The sequence below is a fragment of the Pleurodeles waltl genome, chromosome 1_1, assembly GCF_031143425.1.
Source record: "Pleurodeles waltl isolate 20211129_DDA chromosome 1_1, aPleWal1.hap1.20221129, whole genome shotgun sequence".
Lineage (NCBI taxonomy): Eukaryota > Metazoa > Chordata > Amphibia > Caudata > Salamandridae > Pleurodeles > Pleurodeles waltl.
The window spans coordinates 758,516,898-758,537,291 of record NC_090436.1 but is presented as its reverse complement, the minus strand read 5'-3'; positions in this window follow the sequence as shown (position 1 = coordinate 758,537,291).

The following is a 20,394-nucleotide window of genomic DNA, read 5'->3' as shown; positions in this document are numbered from 1 at the left end:
GTGGTTTTGAAGTTCCCCAGTTCCCCTTACAGTACTGGCCTGTCTGCCAGGGTGCCAGTAGGGGGTTTGGCAGTCTATTGTGTGAGAGCAGGCCACTAGGATTTTCTGTTACCCTTCTGGCCATACTAAATATGACCTGGATACCACAATCTGATCAGAATCTACCACTCAAAAAGTATATGAGGGCAGTCCCAACACTAGTTCATGAAAGTAGCAGGCCTCACAGTAGTGGAAAACAAATGTATGGGTTTTTCACTACCAGGATATATAAAACACAAATGTACATGTTCTGCCTTTTACCTGCATAGCATAATCTGCCCTGACTAATGATGATCTGCCTGAGTGCAGACATAAGAATACTGCTCGCAACTTACCTTTGTAAATACCAAGCAGTCGTAAAATAACACTTTTCACTAAACTTAAACTTGAAGTGTAAGTTTATCTTTGTGAATCAGGCCCAAGGTGTTGGAAGTACATGCTTTACTTATAATTTTAGATTTCATTCTCATATAGCTGAGAAAGATAGTGTGAATTTAGAGAAAAAAAATATCTCATTTTAGATTCTGGAGCATCTTCCATAACCTCTATTGGAAAATCATGGGAAAACATGATTCATGAAATCCCACCAGGGTAAAATCACCTTAGAACACACCAGAGTTCCTAAAATTAGGATGGTACCATCAACAAATTATTTTTATTGTAACTAAAATTTGTTATCGCCCTATATGCTTTCTCCTTTTGCTGACCCTCAAAACCTGCCATTGTCTACTATGCATTTCAGTGCGTGCTATCATGTATATTGGTTCTAAGATGGCTGACACCACTTTTTGGTAGAAGTGCTAACAGCCAATCAGATCTCACCATGAGATCTGTGCTTAGGCTCTGCTGAGATATACATTTTTTTTTCCCTTTACAATCTCAAAAACTACTGGACGAATTTACACTAAATAACAAAAATCACAATCAGTGGATAAAAATCTAGTTTTCTGACAAATTTGATGTAATTCTGTCCAGCAGGTGGGGCTGTAGTCGTGTTCAAAACTCCTATAGGAATTAACATAGGAAATACACCTTTTTTAATCCCCCCTCTTCCTCGGAATCCGCCTGACAGATCACTCTGACACTTTCCATGTGTAACAAGAATAACAGCACAATTTTATTGGAAGATTCATCAAATGACAAGATATAGGCAACTCAAAAATTGTTTTTCCTTTGGAAACATAGTCCTAACTATATAACTACCTACTAGCAAACGTATATTTATAAATATTTATATATATATATAGTTATAGTTATAACTATAGTTAGGATGTAGTTTCTATAGAAAAGGCATTTTTTTGTTTTGCTAATCACTTTGCCACCGTTGGATGATTCTTATGATATTTCCAAGAAAATATGATATTCACTTCAGCATCTGTATGAAAAGTTTCAGGGTGATTTGTTGAGGGGGGCCGAGAAAAGCGGGGGGTGCCCAAAACATTTTTCCCCATTTATTTTTCCATAGGAATTTTGAACAGGGATGGCACCCTATTCACTGAACGGAATTACATCAAATTTGGTAGAAAGGTAGTTTATGGTCCGGAAAAAAGCCCTTTTGTGATTTTGTGTAAATCCATTCAGTAGTTTTAGAGGAAGTTTCGAAAATCCACATTTGTATATGTAGGGGCATGAAGGATTTGTGACCCATCCTGATCTCGTACTGGGATCTGATTGGCTGCCAACACCAAACAACGAACTGTTGGCATGTTTCGAGATTTTGCTAGTTTTTGCTGGTTTAAAGGAGGCAACTCTGTCGACGCAGTTGGCGATTCATGTGGAGAAGTTCTGGACGACTTGATCAAGGTCTGATGACACTTTGGGATGGGTAGTGCTGAGGCCCTGTGCCCACTGTGTCTCAGTTACCTTGCGCCAACTGTGGTGGGAGGAGCTGTGATGCTCGGAGATGGTGCGCTGAGGGTAGTAGATTGTAAAGTAGATGGAGGCATGGTCGGTCCTGGTGAGTTCTGTGACATGGCTGAATTTGATTCTGTCGCTGGTAGTGAATATAGAGTTGAGTGTGTGACTGGTTTTGTGTGTGGCTTCAGTGACCAGATAAGAGAGGCCAATGTTGTTCAGGTACTCCAGGAGAAAGATGGAGTTGGCATTGCTGGGGTAATCAATGTGGAAAATGTGGTCACTGAGTAGGACGAAGTGGTAGAAATTGATGTCTAGTAGTGAAATGTGGTTAGAGATGGTATCACAGAAAGCCAGTCATGGGCCTCGGGGTCTGTATGAGAGGGTGCCTCTTATCATGGTGTTGGGATCAGTCTGTAGTTGGAAATTGAGGTGTTCCATGAGGGGTGTGGGGTCTTTGATGGTTTCTTTGATGATGATGGTGATTCCCCGGCTGAGTTTTTGGGGGTGATCTCAGTGTATCATTTTGTAGCCATCAGGAGTTACATTGGCGATGTTGGGGTTCAAGGAGGGGGTAGCCATGTTTCAGTGATGAAGGCAACATCAGGAGAGAGGGTGGTGATGGTGTCATGTTTGCAGAGGGGTCAGGTGTTGATCAGGATGCATTAGAGTGGCTTCAGGTTGTTTGTGGTCTTAGGAGCAGAAGGGCACGGGATCCAGTGAGGGCTGGCAGACTTGTATTGCATGAAAAGGGGCAGTGGTGGCAGGTGAAGTGTCCTTTGGTTGATTGCATGGAGGACGTGTGGCAGCTGTTGTTCCGATGACTGTGGTCCAGGCAGTGTAACAGCAAATGGCGGGAGAGCCATGGGTTGCAGTGCTGAGAGTGGTCCAAGAACAGATGGGTGCTGACAGGCTTAACTTTGGCACACCTCTGGTGGGCCAGCAGAGCACCCGCTGCGCACATCTGATCGATGGCCATTTTGCAGCCTCCGTCAAGTAGGTTCAAGGGGGACAGGGTGCTGCGAGGTGGGAAATGGAGGAAGGAGGGAAATGGCGGGAAGAGAGAAGAAGAATCAGAAAAGGCAAGCTAAAGAGCAAAATACAAGCAGAAGAGAGAGAAAATGAGCAGAAAAAGTAGCAGAAAAATGAGCAGAAGAGAGAAAAAGGAGCAGAAGAAAGAAAAAGGAGCAGAGAAACAAGGATTAGAAAAACAAGCAGAAGAAAGAAAAAAGGAGCAGAAAAACTAGCAAGAGCAGAAAAATTAGCAGAAGAGAGAAAGAAGGAGCAGAAAAACAAGCAAAAGAGAAGAAGCAGAGGAACAAACCAAGACAGAGGAGGGTAGCTGCAGGCAAGCTGGATATAAGACTGTCGCAGGGGGTGCTGGCACATGGACACTTATAGATAGATAGATGGATAGATAGATAGATAGATAGATAGATAGATAGATAGATAGATAGATAGATAGATAGATAGATAGATAGATAGATAGATAATGCTTAATTTCAGTATAACACCTTAAAATCATGTATAAAATACAATTCCTCTTAGTAAAAAACATACAGTAATGTGAAAATGCTGCATACTAAAAAACATACATTTAAGAAACAACACATACCAAAATGCTTGTACTCGACAAAATAGGTAAAATACATCTATATCTAAATCTATCAATTTAGAATTAGGTCATACCTCTTTGTTACGCTAACATTATTGTGCTTGCCAATACATCCACTTGCAGGCTTTCTAATGTCGCAAATAACTCTGATGCGCATATAATTGTCCATTTGAGATGCTCAATATAAACGTGTAAACTTTTTTGCATACATTGCTTAGGCAATGGAAGTAACCTTATGTAACAATAGCAGTATGCAGGCTACTAGTAATTTCCACAGGCCTAGATAGATGAGCTGAAATGACAAGTTTAAGCTTCTCTATTTGTGTCGCTCATGGGCTACTACTAAACCTATACAACAAATTCCTTGTATGATTATCTCGCATGCTTGTTGTAAGGAGTTCTCAAAACAATGGCCTGAAGATGGTGTGCTTCTAAAATGAGCTGCCCTTATTTTCAAATTAGGTGGATGTGAAGACGAGGCTAATCTGCACATTATACTGTCTCCTTTATTTCCACATGCAGCGATCTAATGGCAGTTTGGCATCGTCTCACACCTAGTTGTCTACAAGTAGGTGCGGTCCATCTCTTCCTAGACTCTAGGACCTAGAGCAAACTTAAGCAGGGCAGAAAAAGAAATGCGGACTGATTGAGTAATCATGGAATCCTCATTGCGTCTGCTGATCAAAATGTTATGGTTCTAGATGATTGGAATTTAACACAAATCTCTGCATAATATAATAAGACTAATGGGTGCACTTTTTGGTCTCACACTAGCATGAAGCTCTTAAGCCAAAATTTAGAAAAATCATATTTGCAGCCACCTGTATTCCCTTCTTATGATCCAATCTCATGGTCTGAAGAACAGATGCCATCCTTTCAAACTCATTGTGTAAAGAAAGGGTTACTTGTCCTAAGCCCGAACTAAGGCCTGCACGGGCTGTTAAAAAGGTAAATCAAAAATAAACTGCCTTGTAAGGAAACAATTTGAACTTGCTGAAAACTCTAGACAAAGGTAGATTAATCGCCTTCAGCAGGAGGGAACGAGACTAATGGCAGCGGAGCACAGAAGGGAGGAAAACAAGAAGTGGATCCGTTTGAGGGAAGCAGCCGTCTCATGTAATTCTCATAAATATTGGGCCTTAATAGCTAGACACTGTGACTCAGTAGTTATGACACAGGCTATCCCGATTTTGGAAGATGCCTGGGCATCGTATATCTCAGATTTATTTGCAAGTAATTCAAGTATTTTTGACTATCCTGTTCCTAGTATTAATAAGGAAACTTTGGAACCATTTGAACCACCTACCTGAAAGGAAATTGAGGGTTGCAATAAAAGCGCTCGCACTTCAGGAGCTATGGACCCTGACAGTGGCGGCCAGAAGCTTTAGGAGGGAGGGGGTGGGCGGGATACACACACACACACACACACGCACACACTCATTCTTTCACACACAGACACGCACGCACGCACATCCATTAACAACACTCATACCATTCAAACATGCACGCTTGCACCAAACATTTATTTTAAAAGATCGCACACACTCATTCTTTCACACACACACGCACGCACGCACGCACGCACGCACGCACATCCATTAACAACACTCATAACACTCAAACATGCATGCGCGCACCAAACATTCAATTTAAAACATCACACACATACACACACACACTTACCTTCAGCCTCCAGGTCCCAGGAGGGTTGGGACTGCTGCCTTCCCTCATTGGCTGACCATAGGTCAGCCAATGAGGGAAGGCAGCAGTCCCAGCCTCGTCACAGAGTGGGATGAGGTCAGTGAGACTGCTGACCCCACCCTACTCTGTGACGAAGTGTCACTGATTGACACTCGCCCTGAGCACTTCAGGGCTTAAATCTGAAGCGCCCAGGGAGAGTGTCAATTGGTGACGCTGTCCTTGTCACCCAGGGGAGGGCCTTGAGGCATCTTTGCTGAGCCGAGGAGGTCACGCCCATTGGAGATGTGACCTCCTCAGCCCAGCAAAGTTCAGCTCAGGCAGCCAGGAGTGTGCACAAATCGCACATGTCTGCTCCTGGCTGCCTGAGCTGAACATGGAGAGTGTCTGTCAGGCTGACCTTTGTTCAGCCTGACAGACACTCTTCATGAGGGCAAAAGGTGGTGGGGGCATGGCCCCTCCGCCCCAAAAGGACAGGCTGCCACTGGGCCCTGATGAAATCTAGATTGCTCTCATAAAACAAGAGTCGGCTCTATGGGCTTCTTTCCTTTGTCCCCTATTTCAGCACTGCTATCTTTTGGGTGATATGCCATCTTCCTGCAAAGGTAGCATTATTGTATTCCTATATAAAAAAAGATTTTAAGTCTTCTCTAGCTAGTTACAGGCCAATTGCTGTTTTTGATGCGACTGGCAAATTATTTCCAAAAAGTCTGATTTCTCATCCCGAAGATTGAGCATTTGGGTATAGCCTTATTCCAGCTGAAAAGGTGGGCTTCCAAAAGAACTGTGGGACTCTTGATAATAGGGTGGTATGCAGGGGTATGCCACTGTATTCTGCTTTCATTCATTTCTCCACAGTGTTCAGTAGCGTAGACCCAGCAACACTGTACAGATAATTATCTGTGCTAGCTTTGAGGTTAATCATTGCTTTGTTCTCTTCCACTTGGACCTGTGTTCTGATGGAGGGATGAATTGGGGGTTATCCTGGATAGTGGTTACACAGAATGCCTTAAAGCGAAAGCTTCCAGGCCTGTTGTGCATCAGCCTGCCCTGTGCGCAGCCTGAATCGGCACCTTTCACTGCCAGACCAGGGCCGTAGGCAGCAAAAGCTGCAGTTTAAATCATTATTTGTGCACTAGTGTGCATAAACAATGACATCAAAAGAGACAAGGACTTACTTTGGTCTTCCCGGGGGTCCTCCTCTCCTCGTTGTCCAATGGTGATGAGTCCTCTTCAGGTGCTGCCCCCCTCCACTGATCCGGAGAGCACTGCAGCCCAGTTATGGGCTGAACAGCGCATGCGCAGACCGTCTGCACTTGTGCTGGCAGCCAATACTGGGCTCCAAGGTGCGCACCGGGTGAGCTCTGATATGCTGGGGTTGCTAGCGGAGTTATTTTGATAATTGCACACTCCAAGCGGAGCACGGAGTTCTATAAACTCTGTTAGCTCTGCCAGCAGAGCTCCCAGCACACCCCTAAGAAGCTATTGATAGGAGGGAACCCTAAACGCCTTATACGGGATTCCTACAAACAAGCCAAATATTATAACAGAGAAAGCATGTGTGAAGACAGTAGTAGAGAAAAGGAAGAGAAATTGGTCTGTGTGGTCCAACATTCAAACTTGAACTATAAAAACAGTCAGATAATACAAGCACATTGGCACATTCTTAATATACATAATGATATGCCTCAGTTGCAAAAAAACGCTGTTTGCTTTCAAGCAGAATGACAATTTACAGAGTTTTCTAGTGAAGTAGGTTGTACCTAAAAGCAGTAAATTCAGTCAAAGATCGATAAGTGGACATAACCCCCTCCAAGGAAACCATAGATGTGGGTCCTGTCAAGCCTGCCCTGGAGCAATAGTATCAAGTGTGTTGCAATGGGGGAAAAGGAGATTTGTGTTGTTGGATATGACTAACTGCAGAACAACAAATGTATTGTCCGTTGCCCACGTGGTTTGGTCTACGTTGGAGAGACTGGTTGGGAATTAAGAGTATGATTTACTGAGCACAAATCAGCGATTCATAGGAACAGAGTGGCAGCACCACTGGTGGAGCATTGAAGGCTGATGAAACATATAAAACAGGATTTGACCTGGACCGTCTTGTAAAAAGGTTAACACAGTGAAGGGACAGGATGAAAGCAAAATCAGGTAAAACAATACATGTTCTGAATTTTCATCCTAAATACATGGAGTCATGGACTTAATGAAAGCATTCCATGGGAGAATGTCATTTTATAAGGGTGGTTGTAGGTGTGCCCATGTTTACATCTTCTTTCTCGGTCATTTGGTCTTTTTAAGCCCCCATCTGCCCTTGAACTGTACTTTATCCCATAGTAGGTTGCACCTGGATTTGGGACCTTGGACAACAGAGGATTCTATTTTCCCCACTCTCTCTTCACATCTGTTGGTGCTATAGCTTCCGCTGTTATTGCTTACCTTAATAGGTTATTGGATATATGAACTGGAAAGCAAATTGGAACAGAATAGATACTTGGCATTAGACATCGGCTCCAGGTAATGTATTTTCATTTTTAGGACACAGTAATCTCTATACATAGGTATCTGGGACCTTTATACAACATTAGGGGCTGTATGTATGACTCTATGCAGTTTTAGGCTCTCTAGAGTTTATTTATTGGAGCCTGCATCTAGACCCTGTCAAGATGGTGCTTTTTTTGTTGCTCTATTTTTGTGTATTTTCTAGGGTTTGGAATGACACCCCACTTCCAGTAATATTTTTTATGGGGAATGTGTATTTCTTTAGCAGGCTTCCTCAGAAAATAGCATTTAGAGCCCGCCGCAAGGACGTCTTTGGTTCTGGCCACTCCATTTCCTGAGCTCCCCTAGACTATACAGGTGCCTATTTATGTCCGTATTTAGGGCTCCTACAAGATGGTGCACATCATGTGGCTGCCTTCCTGTGTGTCTCCTATGGGTTGGAGCTCCACATCACTTCCAGTTTCCTTTCTATGGCTGGCGTATATTTACTGGAGGGCTCTGCCTGAATGCAGCAATTTTCCCAACATTTGGAAGGGGAGTACCCATTGAGTGGACACTTTTGATCTGGGCTGATTTGTCCTCCTTTATCCCGATATCAGGTAAGAGAATATAGGAGCGGGATAGGTATCTGGGCTTAGTAAAGCAGTCTTATTCTATAGTCTCAGTTTACTATATAGCATAGACGGGAAGTGGTATTTTCACCTAATTCCCTCTCTACGTTCTATCGTGAACTTTGTGAGATCTAGTTGGATTTGTGGAATTTACCCCCTAAAGGGAAATAAAGTAGATGGTAGATAATTGGGATACCCCCCTTTTTGACAGCTAGCAGTACTGATACGTAGGATTTCTCAGTATCTTGTTCTGATTTCTGGTTTCCTTCCCCGGAATACATCTGCATTTATTGGTCTCCTTTGACTATTATAGGCTGCAGTGTAAGTGTAGTATATTAGTTTTATTATTAGGTTATGATTCCTGACCTCCCCCTTTGAGTATTCTAGTTATAGGTTTACGTATGGGGTCATATTTCCAGCACCTATTGAACAGAACAGTAAGCTATTGGATGACAGCTTTCCTTGAATTCTTTATGGTAGCTCTGTGACCTTCAGGTGGAGTGATTGTAATAAAATCAGTTGAATTTGTCCTAGATGACATCAGAAGAGACCCTTTTTGTTGAGGGCTTATGACCCCCTGGATGTATATCGACAGGTATCCATCTTATCAGGGCCGATGAGAGGAACTTTATTTTATGTATATATTCAGGACTCTTATGGTATGAACCTCTTGGTAGTCCAAGGATCCTTGTAAGGTCATTGTATCACCTGTAGGCAAGCAATTGGAATATTGGAATACAAGGTAGTATTAGTTTGGCCTATGATGAGTTTATTTGTATTGACACATGGGTATTGTTTTATTATCTTTTATTTGTTGTTTGACGTTTTCCCACATGCGGGAGGTCAAAGAGGAGGTCTGGTTGCATGTTGGATAGACTAGGTTTATATACTCACTCTGGGTATTATTTATCTATTCCCTTTGATTTTTTTATGGTTCGTTATGAGTATTCACACGTTTTGACTTTGGTGAATGTACACACTTGGTGGTGGTGATTGCTGTAATCATTTACCTGTGATATTGATTTGTATTGTATTTGTTGGTTTTAATATGAGCCTGTTTCTTATTGTTTTCAGAGAAGGGTTCGAGACCCTCTCATATAGAAAATTGGAGAACTTACTATAGACCCACCCCTTTGTTTCAAAGTGTGTATGCGCCCTTATGAATGTGGTTCCCTGGTTAGGGAGATATTGAATCACGCGTTGGTGCTACTGTTTTCTAAGAGTATAAGATCTGTGTCAAATTGTAATTACGGGACCTATATAACAAAGAAAGAGGATTAGACCATTGAAGGATAGCTTTTAGTATTCTAGTTAGCAATATCAGCAAAGAAAGAATAATTATGAACAAATACAGAGTATGATTCTATGTATGTTGGATTTCATTGATGTTAATGTTATAGAGGAACCATAATTCAATATTCTGTTGAAATAGCAAGAGATTTATTTGAAATGAGTTGACAGTATGTCTGATGTAGAGTGTGTATAGTGACATGGGTATGAATGAGAGCTGAGTTTGATTTGGACTGTGAGGTCTGATTGTTTGATGTAGAGGGGTGCATAAAAATGATTCTTCATCAGATTGGCACTTTTTTGTATTGTATAAAGAACATTGTATATTGATGATTGTTATTTGGTCTTGAGGAATAATTATGTACTATGAATATATTGATTTGAATCTACATAAAATAAAAAGAAAACAACTAAGTTTATATATGGACTCTATGTACATTATATATGGTATATAAGTATTGTATGGTCACACTTATCATAATAGGGTGGCCTTAGGGTTTATGGATTTTGCTACTTCTCCTGGTATGGTTTCCCTATATGTGTTTCAGGGGCCCTCTTTTTGCACTTTTAGGTTCCCCTACACTCTCCTACACTGACAGTGTCTCCCAGGCCTTCTCTCCAACATCTGAAGCGAGGAGCAGGTAGCCCCCTAGGCACAAATCTGCACCTCACAACCTCCCACTGGGCATCCCCCCTTGTGTACCTGCTGTTGGCATCCCAGGTGGAAAAGGCTGGCCGATTTATACTGTCAGAGAGTGGGAGGAAGATATTTTCCAGTAGCAGTGAGATGAGAGGCAGGATATTTGTGACATAGGGGCTACACTGTCTGACATGTCTGTCTCACTGCAGGACTTGCGCCAACTCCCACAGTTGGTGCACAGAATGACCCAGGTGTTGGAGAGGATGGCTACATCCTGGCAAGACATGGGGAAAAGGCAATTACATCACGGCCCTACAGAGGCAGGAGAATGCAAACACTATACATTGGCTACGGAGATGATGGAGGGGGTACTCAAAATGATAACTAACCCTCCACTGTCAATGTATGTAGGGGAGCCAACACATCTACCTGCACCATCCCACCTCTAACTCCTGGCAAGGGAACCTGCACCCAGCCCCCCAATCCACTATGGGCACAATCACCTTGCACACTCTCTTTAATGCACTGTCAGGTACCCTCCCTGTACAGGCTCCAATGGCCCCTGTCTAGACAGACCCCTAAAATAGACAGGTTCAGACACCCGCTGCCCAAGCAGACCCCCACACCGGACAGGCTCAGACACCCGCTGTCCAAGCAGACCCCAACACTGGATAGACTCAGATACCCACTCGGCAGGCAGACCCCCACACTGGACAGGCTCATACACCAGCTGTCCAAGTGTTTTGTGTGAGCCACTCACCTGAATTCCAGGCGTTATAACAATTCCCCAATCCTGGTAAGGACTAACATGACCACGATGAAGAGTACATTGCCCTCTCGCAAGTCCTCAAGGGGAAGGGGGTTTTGGGAAGAGAAAAATAAAAAAATATCAGCTTCTGCTTTGTGGACTGAAAAATCAGACTGCTGGACCCTGGAGGTCATTGGGATCTTTTAAGGTCGGTCCAGTGGTCAGCTCCTCTGCAGCTGCGATTGTCGAGACTCTGGTGCAGCAAGCAGGGGCCTTGGAGCCTCTTCTGGTGCAGCAGGTCCTCTGTTCTCGTCAGGTCAAATTCTTTGGTGCCGTCTTCTTTCTCTTCCAGAAGAATCTAATTTCTTGATCTAGTGGAGCCCACTAAATACTGAATTTAGTGGGAGTTTTAGGGGGAAACTGGTAATGTCTAATGGGACACTTACCCATAGGTGGCTACACCCACTACAGTGACCACTTCCTGTGGTAAGGGGCACTTCCCTAAACCCTATTGGATACTTTCCTACCATCGAACATAGAGGAAATTGGAATGGAGGGTCCTCTTCGCCTGCAAGCCTCTAGGGGTGGTGCATGCTCCGTGAGGCCACTCCTCCTACCCTTTTGTCTGGTTTCCTGCCTTTGCTCCCACCAAAAGTGGGGGTTTGCAAAGGGGGAAGCCATCTGCTGCTAGCAGCAGACTTGGGGGCTTGAGTTTCAGGGGTGATAGCCTTTTGAAACTTACTGCCAGGGCAGTGCACATTCCTGAGGGAGGAGGCGTTAGCTCCTCACCCCAGGAAGGGCTTTGATTTACAAACCAGAGAGAAATGCTCTCACACGGGTTTGTATATTGGCTGTCTGGATGTGGCAGGCTTGCTGGAACCAGTCAGAAACCATGCCAGGATGGTTAGTTTTTGCAGGGGAGACCTCTAAGGTGACCCCTGGGTACATTTTATTATAGATCTAATACTGCTACCAGTTTGGATTTATCATTCTGAGTTGTTTGATACCAAACAATACAGAGTTCAGAGTAGCCATTATGTAGCTGGGAAACTTGTATTGACCAGTGTCCAGCACATATATTAAAATGGCTGCTCTGTTCACTCAGTATGTTGCAGGTTTGGCAAGGACACAGTGGGAGCATATTGCTCATGCAATTATGCCCTCACATATAGTATGGTGTACCCTGCCTTAGGGATGGAAGGCTTGCTAGAGGGGTGACATAAGCATAACATATGCAGTGTAGGGTAGACTGGGCACACAGGTAGTGTGCCATGTCGAGTTTGTATTTTAGGTTTGCACCAGGACACTCAACCTGCTCTGGCAATGCTGGGTGCATCTGGGTGCATGGCCCTTGGGGGTGGTACAATCAGTGCTGCTGCCCTCAGGAGCTTACCCATAGTACCCCATTCCCTGGACACCTAAGTACCTTTTACTAGTGACTTATAGTAGCTAAAGGCGCATCCAATTACTTTTACAATGTTTTAGGGAAAGAACACTGGCACTGGGAACCTGGTTAGCAGGATTTCAGTGCACTCCAGTCCATGTTGCATTCAGAAACTAGGCAAAAAGTGGGGGGTACTGCAACAAGGTGCCAGTCTCTCACAAGCATTATCCTCAAATCCACCCAAACGATAAATCACACTAGTTCTTATTGTCATAAATTATTTAAAAGACAGAGCTCTGTTTTGATTAATTTATGCAATTAATCTTTCTTTACCTTGAAATTAAGTTACTTGCTTGAAAAATTGAGAGGAACCCTAACTGGGTTTTTTCACCTTTCTTATTTTTTCACTTTTACAGAAAATACGACATCATCAGCAGAAGCCGGACGAGGAAAGCCAGGACTCCGCAGGAAGCTGACCGGTGGGCGAGGATCACCGGAACTCGACTGGAAGCTGTCCTGAGAATGAGAAAGGCTAGAACTCGACTGGAAGCTGGGGGGAGAACAAGGAACACTGGAACTCGCCTGGAGGCAGGCTGGAGGACAAGGAACTTGACTTGACTGGAAACAGGTGAGAAGAACAATAGGTATGAACCCGAGCAAGGCCTCATAATCACAAGCCTCATTAAATAATCTAATGTGCGCATGTGCCTTTTGACAGTTGATTGCTTTTTAAGGAAATTAGCAATTATCCTTCAGATTGTGGCAAATGTCCATTACAGATCGCATTGTGAAGAGCACATGTTTTGGCAGTTACAGTTGGAGCAGGTGGAATACAATGTGCATAATCAACAAGCATTGGTGATAACAAATGAGACATTTAACAAGCATTGTTTATTGCAAACTTAATATTTAAGGATTTAATGACAATACCCAAAAGTCGGAATGTTGCAAGAAACAGCATCTTACTGTAATCAAACTCTTGGATGTGCTAGTGTACCCACAACACCAATCAGACTCCTACACCAGACAGGCTCAGACATCCGCTTCCCAAGCAGACCTCCACACTGGACAGGCTGAGACACCCACTGTCCAAGCAGACCCCAACACTGGACAGGTGCAGACACCCGCTGTCGAAGCAGACCCCACACTGGCCAAGCTCAGACACCTGCTGTCCAAGTAGACCCCCACACTGGATAGGCTCAGATACCTGCTGTCCAGACAGACCCCCACACTGGAAAGGCTCAAACACCCGCTGTCAGAGAAGACCCCCACACTGGACAGGCTCCGCACCCACTGTTCAAGCAGACCCTCAACACTGAACAGGCTTGGATACCCGCTGTCCAAGCAGATCCCCACACTGGACAGGCACAGACACCTGCTTTCCAAGCAGATTACCATAGTAGACAGGAACAGATACGCATTGACCAAGCAGACCCCCACACTGGACAGGCACCACACCCGCCTGCAACTAAGTACTCCAGGAAAGGCACAACAATGCAAAGGTCATCACCACCAAAACTGTGAAGACTCAGCCGAGATCCCCTATGAGCATTGTGACATATGCGTGCACAGCACTATGTAAATAAATGAAACTTTGCACATTTGAGTTCATTTGGTCTTAGTTGATGATGTTCAAAGACTTTATGTGGCTTAGGCCATGTATATGTCAACAATGTAAGACATGTTCATCACTAGTACCATCTGTGTACAGTTGTGTCATATGGAAGGCATAGCTAACCAACTCCAGACATAGAATTTCATACTATGGTTCCAGCACAGATAGTGAACTACACAATACACTTTCTCTTTTTTTCTTTATATAGATAAATGTAATCCAAAAAACACAATCGTCCATTGGGAGGGGAGAAACAAAAATAAACATTGCTCTTCATAGAGTAGGGGCAGGGTACATGGAAGGGGATAGGCAAAAGAAATAAAACATGTCAGGAAATGTCATGGGCAACAGTCTTTTCACAAGGGGAAAAAGAAAAGTCCAGTCCAAATCAAATGTCCAGTCACCAGTCATTCTGGTAATCCTCTTTCTCTATTACAATGAGGTCCTTTGCTGTTGTGGCCTCCTCCTGGATGGAAATAGGAGGACCTGACACCCCACAGGACCTAGACATATTGGGGTATGAGGGTGAAACTGAGTGGGGGGAACTACGGGGGGGCATAGGGATGGTAGTGTGGGAGTGACACTGAGATAGGGCTGAAATCATGGCTGCACCCAAGAAAATAAGGGTGGCATTGATGGAATCCAGGGAGTGGGTCAAGTCCTCTTGAGTCCCATACTGTTCCTCTATTAACCACTGTAGGAACCAAGAGAGGTTGACCCACTCCCCCTCAGATGCCACCATCCCTTCCTGAGATGTAGCCACAGGGGCCACAACAGAGGCAGGGGTTTAGGTAGCACAAAAGGCATGTAGGGTGTCACATACCACAGAGCTCTCTGTGGGTCTAGGACAGGCACATGGGGGGGACTGGTGGCAGAGGTGGCAGCTGGGGGCACCTTTGGACTAGGGTACTCATGTTCTATGGAGTGAACAGAGCAAGTAACAGATGTTGGAGTTTGCAGCTCTCTGGACATCTCTGACTGATCAAGGTCTTCAAAGTCCAGGAGAGAGGTGACATCCCCCACCCTGGCCAGAGGTGTCCGATCTAGGTTCCCTCCTGCAGACTGCACAGACTCCACCCAAGCATTGTCCTCAGAATCTGTCTGGGTGGGTGCACAACCCCTGCTTTTAGATGGTACAGATTCCTCCTCCTTTTCTTCCCCAGTAAATAATAGAGGTCGTGCCTGCCGTCATCCCCAGGGAGCTCTCCTTGGTCCCCGGTCCTCTCCTTGGTCTTCTTGGCCAGCCGGGTCCACTGAAATTTAAGTGAGAACATTATGTAGTTGTTGTCCAAATCATGGCAAGGCACATGAGTATCTGAAGCAAAAGCTGACTTTGTCCACCTTTGATCTCACTGATCAATACCAACTGACTTTGATTCCCAATAGAATGTATACCATCACTGATATGTCCAGACATAACTCACACATTGACATCTGTCATAATTGTGGGTGGTATATCCTACTGTAGTGACAAAGCCAAATCTTGAGCAAAACCTAAACATTTTGTCCAGATTCTTCATGGCAATAAAAGCTGTACGTGTAAATTCTTGTACTAAAGTTCAAGATACCCAAAGTATTGGGACAAGGGATTCCTGTCCTCACTTCGTAGTCTTCTTCACAATTCAATCTACAAGTGGAGATGGAACACGGTCTGGATGGAGGTGTCCGCCGCAAAGTCATGGGCCCAATTCACAAATGCAAACTTAGACCAAAAGTCTAAACTTAGACCTAAAGTCTAAGCTTACAACTAGTAAAGTTAGACTTTAGATCTAAACTTAGACTTGCAGATTAAAATATGGAATTTTTGTCTAAGTTAATCTTTTTTAATACGGCCCCACATGTCAATGATCACCCTGTCAAGCGCAGACTTGGTAGCTGCAAAATATTGCATGTCATCTGCTGTGTAGCCTTGTCTGATTTGACATAAACGCTTGACTTGGTGAACAAGTGCTAACCAGCACTTGTTCCTGACCTTTGCTAAGCTGTGAGTACATGCATTGTGGAGTGTCTGGAACTACATGCCAATCTACACGGCATATGCCACATTTGGCAGTTCAAGATTGTCTGTTTGTGCTGTACACCAGTTGGCACATGTGCAAAGTTGGCTCAGCTAGTTAGCTGTGAAATGAGACAGACGAGCCACTGTTGTAAGGCCAGATGCATTTGTTCAGCCTGGGAAATTCCAAAAACATTTTGTGTGAGACATGTATTCCAATGTCAGCCATTACACCAAGATACAAGGAATTATTTTTTACACTGATGATATTCACAACCAAGGCATGCATGTCACAGCATCCGACACAAGAAATGTGACCATTTAACTTCACACTGGACAGTGTCTGACCCATCCATTTGGCATTGCACCCAGCAGTGATAAGGCCCTTGCTTCCCCAGTTTTGGTAGAGGAATTGAAATTCTTCACATAAAAGTATGAGTGATGGCTATTTTGCCTTTAGTGCCCAGCACACTACAAGTCCCAGAATGCACTTTGGTCAGTGCTTCCAAAATTATCCCATATGGCATTGCCTTTATGACTGCTACTGCAATAGCTGTGATTTTATGAAAGAGACATGAGAGGCACAGAAAGAGCATGCATGTCTCAGCATCCAACACAAGAAATCTGTACACTTGACCTCACAATGGACATTGTCTGGCCCACCTATTTGACATTGGACCCAACAGTGATAAGGCCCTTCCTTCCCCAGTCATGGTGGAGGCATTGCATTTCTGCCATGAAAGCACTACAAGTCCCAAAATGCACTTTGGTCAGAACTTCTAAAGTGTTTCCATGGGGCATTGGCCTTATAACTGCTGCTGTAATAGTTGTGATTTTGTGCAAAAAGACATCAGAAGCAGAGAAAGAGCATGCATGTCACAGCATCCAACACAAGAAATGTGACCACTTGACCTCACATTGGGCAGCATCCAACACAAGAAATGTGAATACTTGACCACACAATGGACAGTGTCTGGCCTATCCATTTGGCATTGCCCCCAGCAGTGACAAGGCCCTTGCTTCACCAGTCATGGTGGAGGCCTTGCATTTCTTCACATGAAATGGTGAGTGATGGCTATTTCCCCTGTAGTGTCCAGTACACTACAAATCCCAGAATGCAATTTGGTCAGTGCTTCCAAAGTGATCACATGGGGCATTGGCCTAATGACTGCTACAGCAAATGCCCAGATTCTGTACATGATGACATGTGCTACATGTTTGTACAGCTGTGTTACCTTCCTGTAGAGTGGTGTGAGGCGGGGCTCATGCATCTTGGCCTGGGAGGACTGCCCTAGCAATTCTTGGGCCCTCAGGGAGACCCAATGTTTCAGGTCCTCCCAGTGCTTGTGGCACGTCCTGGCCCACCGGTGGTATACACCCACTGTACTGCAGTACTGTGCAATCTGCTCCCAGATCCAGCCACGCACTGCATTGCTCAACTGGTCCTTGGGGGGCCCATAAAGCTGAGGGTAGGGGTCCAGTACTCCTCCAGCTAAGATGTCCAATTCCCTCTCACTGAAGGGGGTGCTCTCTCCTCGAATCCCTCAGTCATGTTGGGGGCAGTAAGGATGGACTGAGCAGCAGGATGGCAGAGGATCTCTTCTGTAGAAGAGGATGACTCAGAACGACCAGAAAATGCAACTTCCTGGCTGGGACTTCCTGCTATCAGAATGAAAATCATAAAAAAAGGGGAAAATGGAAATTAAAAGTGACATATTCAAGCATGTAGGAAGGGCAGGTATACTGATGGAGTGATGGAATGTTTTGTGGTTACACTTTACACTACAGGACTTTCCACTGAATAGCATTATAGTACATGTGGTCAACATATCTTACTCACAGCTTAGAAAACTGTGCTGTGTCACCAATCCAAGCTCAGGTTGTGATGTCAAGTCCCTGGACACATAGAACCGAGTACACAAAGGCCAGAAGAACAGTGTAAGACTGGGAAGCCATTGCAGCACTGACTAGTTTCTCACACCAGCCCCAAAAACAGAAACTGTAAGTTCAAGTGTGTGGATCATGTAGGATTGCCGATTTTTAACCAGTTGCACATATTGGCATGCCAGTTCTGAAACAATACACTATACTGAGAACTGCCCCCTCCCCTCCAGTGCCTGTGACAAAGGGCCAACACCACCATGGCCAGTGAGGGCATGCCCATGACCTTCGCACTACTGGCAGTGGCCCCTCAACCATTGCACATGGATTGCAATCATGACACTGCAATATATTATGACAGGAAAATCCACCTTGGTTACAAGTACAGCCCCTCTGGTGTGGCACCTTCACCCCATTGGGCAACCTCCTTTGTGAAGTAGAGACCTCTTGTGACACAATCTAGGGAGGTCTAACACATGTTGAGCTTTGATCTCCAGAGTTAATAAGGCCTTAAGTGAGGTTTGACAGGCTAATCCATGACATGTGTACATGATACCATGAACAATATTTTGACTCCTGGGGACAGCAGTTGTATACAGACATCATGTATGGGCTGCAAAGTAGTCTCAGGATGGCATATGCGGACAGAGTGTTAAATGTCTACCAACCATCATTGACAACATACTGCAAATCACATGAGGCCATGACAAAACATGTTGCTCAGGTGAAAAAAGTATAAACTAGCTGGTCATGCATCTGCATACCCTGTCCGCTGTTTTGTACAATGCACAGTCGCCCAGGTTCAGACCAAGCGGAGGTCCAGATGTATGTGTAAGCAATGATTTAATGTTATGTTGTGCAACACGCAACAGGCTACTATAATCTTGAACAGAACCTGAGGGGAGTACAGCAGCACTGTACGGTCAAGACATCTGAATCTTGACTTCAGGGGCCCAACACTGTGTTCAATGATAACTCGTCTGTGTGCCCTATTGTGCCTCTGCTGAGGCACAGTGGTTGCACAAATTGGTGGTCTGAGGAGATGAGGGGAGAGTGCATGTGCAGCATCACCCGAGGAAGGAAAAGAAGTGACTCATGAGTATGTATATTACATGCTGTATGCATTGGTACATTCTGTGTAAGTTTGGGGCATGAATTTGGGATGAGGATCATCTCTGTCTGATGTCTGTGTACATACACAATTATCCATTACATACTTCTGTGATGCTTGGTACTTACTCAGCAGCCAGATGTTGCCAAATGTTCCCGCTGCCATCCGCTGGGCAACAGGTGACCTGCAGAATACATAGCTGTCATGGGTACAGCCTGGGAATACTGCATGTACGTCAATGAAGCTACCACTTGCATCACAGACACCCTGCATGTTGATGGAGTGCCACAGTACATTGTGGTTGCCGTCCGCCAAACTCCGGTTCGCACCGTGTGGCTGCCTCCCTGCGGGCCCCATTAGGAGTATCCCACTGGGACAGCGGATGGAAACGGTGTTTCTGCCAACTGGCCCAGCGGGAAACAGCCCACAACGTTGTCACTGGTTCATAATTGAGTCGGCGGCAATGCTGCATTGCGTAGGATGCACCAGCACCCGTCGCACTGCTCACTGTCTGCAAAACGTGACAGGGCTGGACATGGGAGCCCATGCCAAGTGCATGGGCAGTGCAGAGGCCCCCTTGGGTCCCCCTGCACCCTGTCTCCGCCAGCCTTTACAGAGGAAAACTGGTGAAGCTGGCAGTCTGACCATGGATGTGGTAGTCAGACCACCACCAAAGCGGTCCAACCACTGCTTTGGTGGCAGTCAGACAGCCACTGTGACCCTGGTGGTCTCAAGACCGCCAGGGTCGTATTCAGGCACTATTTGTTATACTAGAAAATCCCAAAGACCAAAATACCAGCTACTGGTTATCATTTGGAAAAAAACAGCAGGATATTTAGATCTGTTTTTATCACCTCTGATAAAAAGACTACTTTCGTTTCTGAAACATACAACTGACTTTCTCAAATATATAAATACAGAACATACTGTGGCATCTGAATTATGAATTGATTACTATGGGTGTGATTTCCTTGTACAGAATAATATCTCATGACCGGTGATTGAGGGTGTGTAAATACTATTTGAAGGAAAGAATTATAACAATTGCTCAACATATAAAGATGATTTTGGAAATGGCAACTTCCTGGTTGAACACCAGTTAATTCATGTTTAGCAAAGATGTTTATAAACAAATGTATGAGGCTAATTGGGAAACTTCACTAGCACTCAGCTATGTGAATTTGGCAATGATATTTTGGGAAACTGAGAGATTATCGGTGAAATAATGATACATGTGGGTAAGACAGTAATGTTGCTGAGGATTACTGAGTTTTTATTCATAATATGATACGAGATTTTGTGAAATATTATTTAATGTCCATTTTAGATACCATATCATTTCCTTAACAGGCATAATTTTGGATACAGAAACATATATTAGTAAAGGTGAACCAACAGACAACACATTAT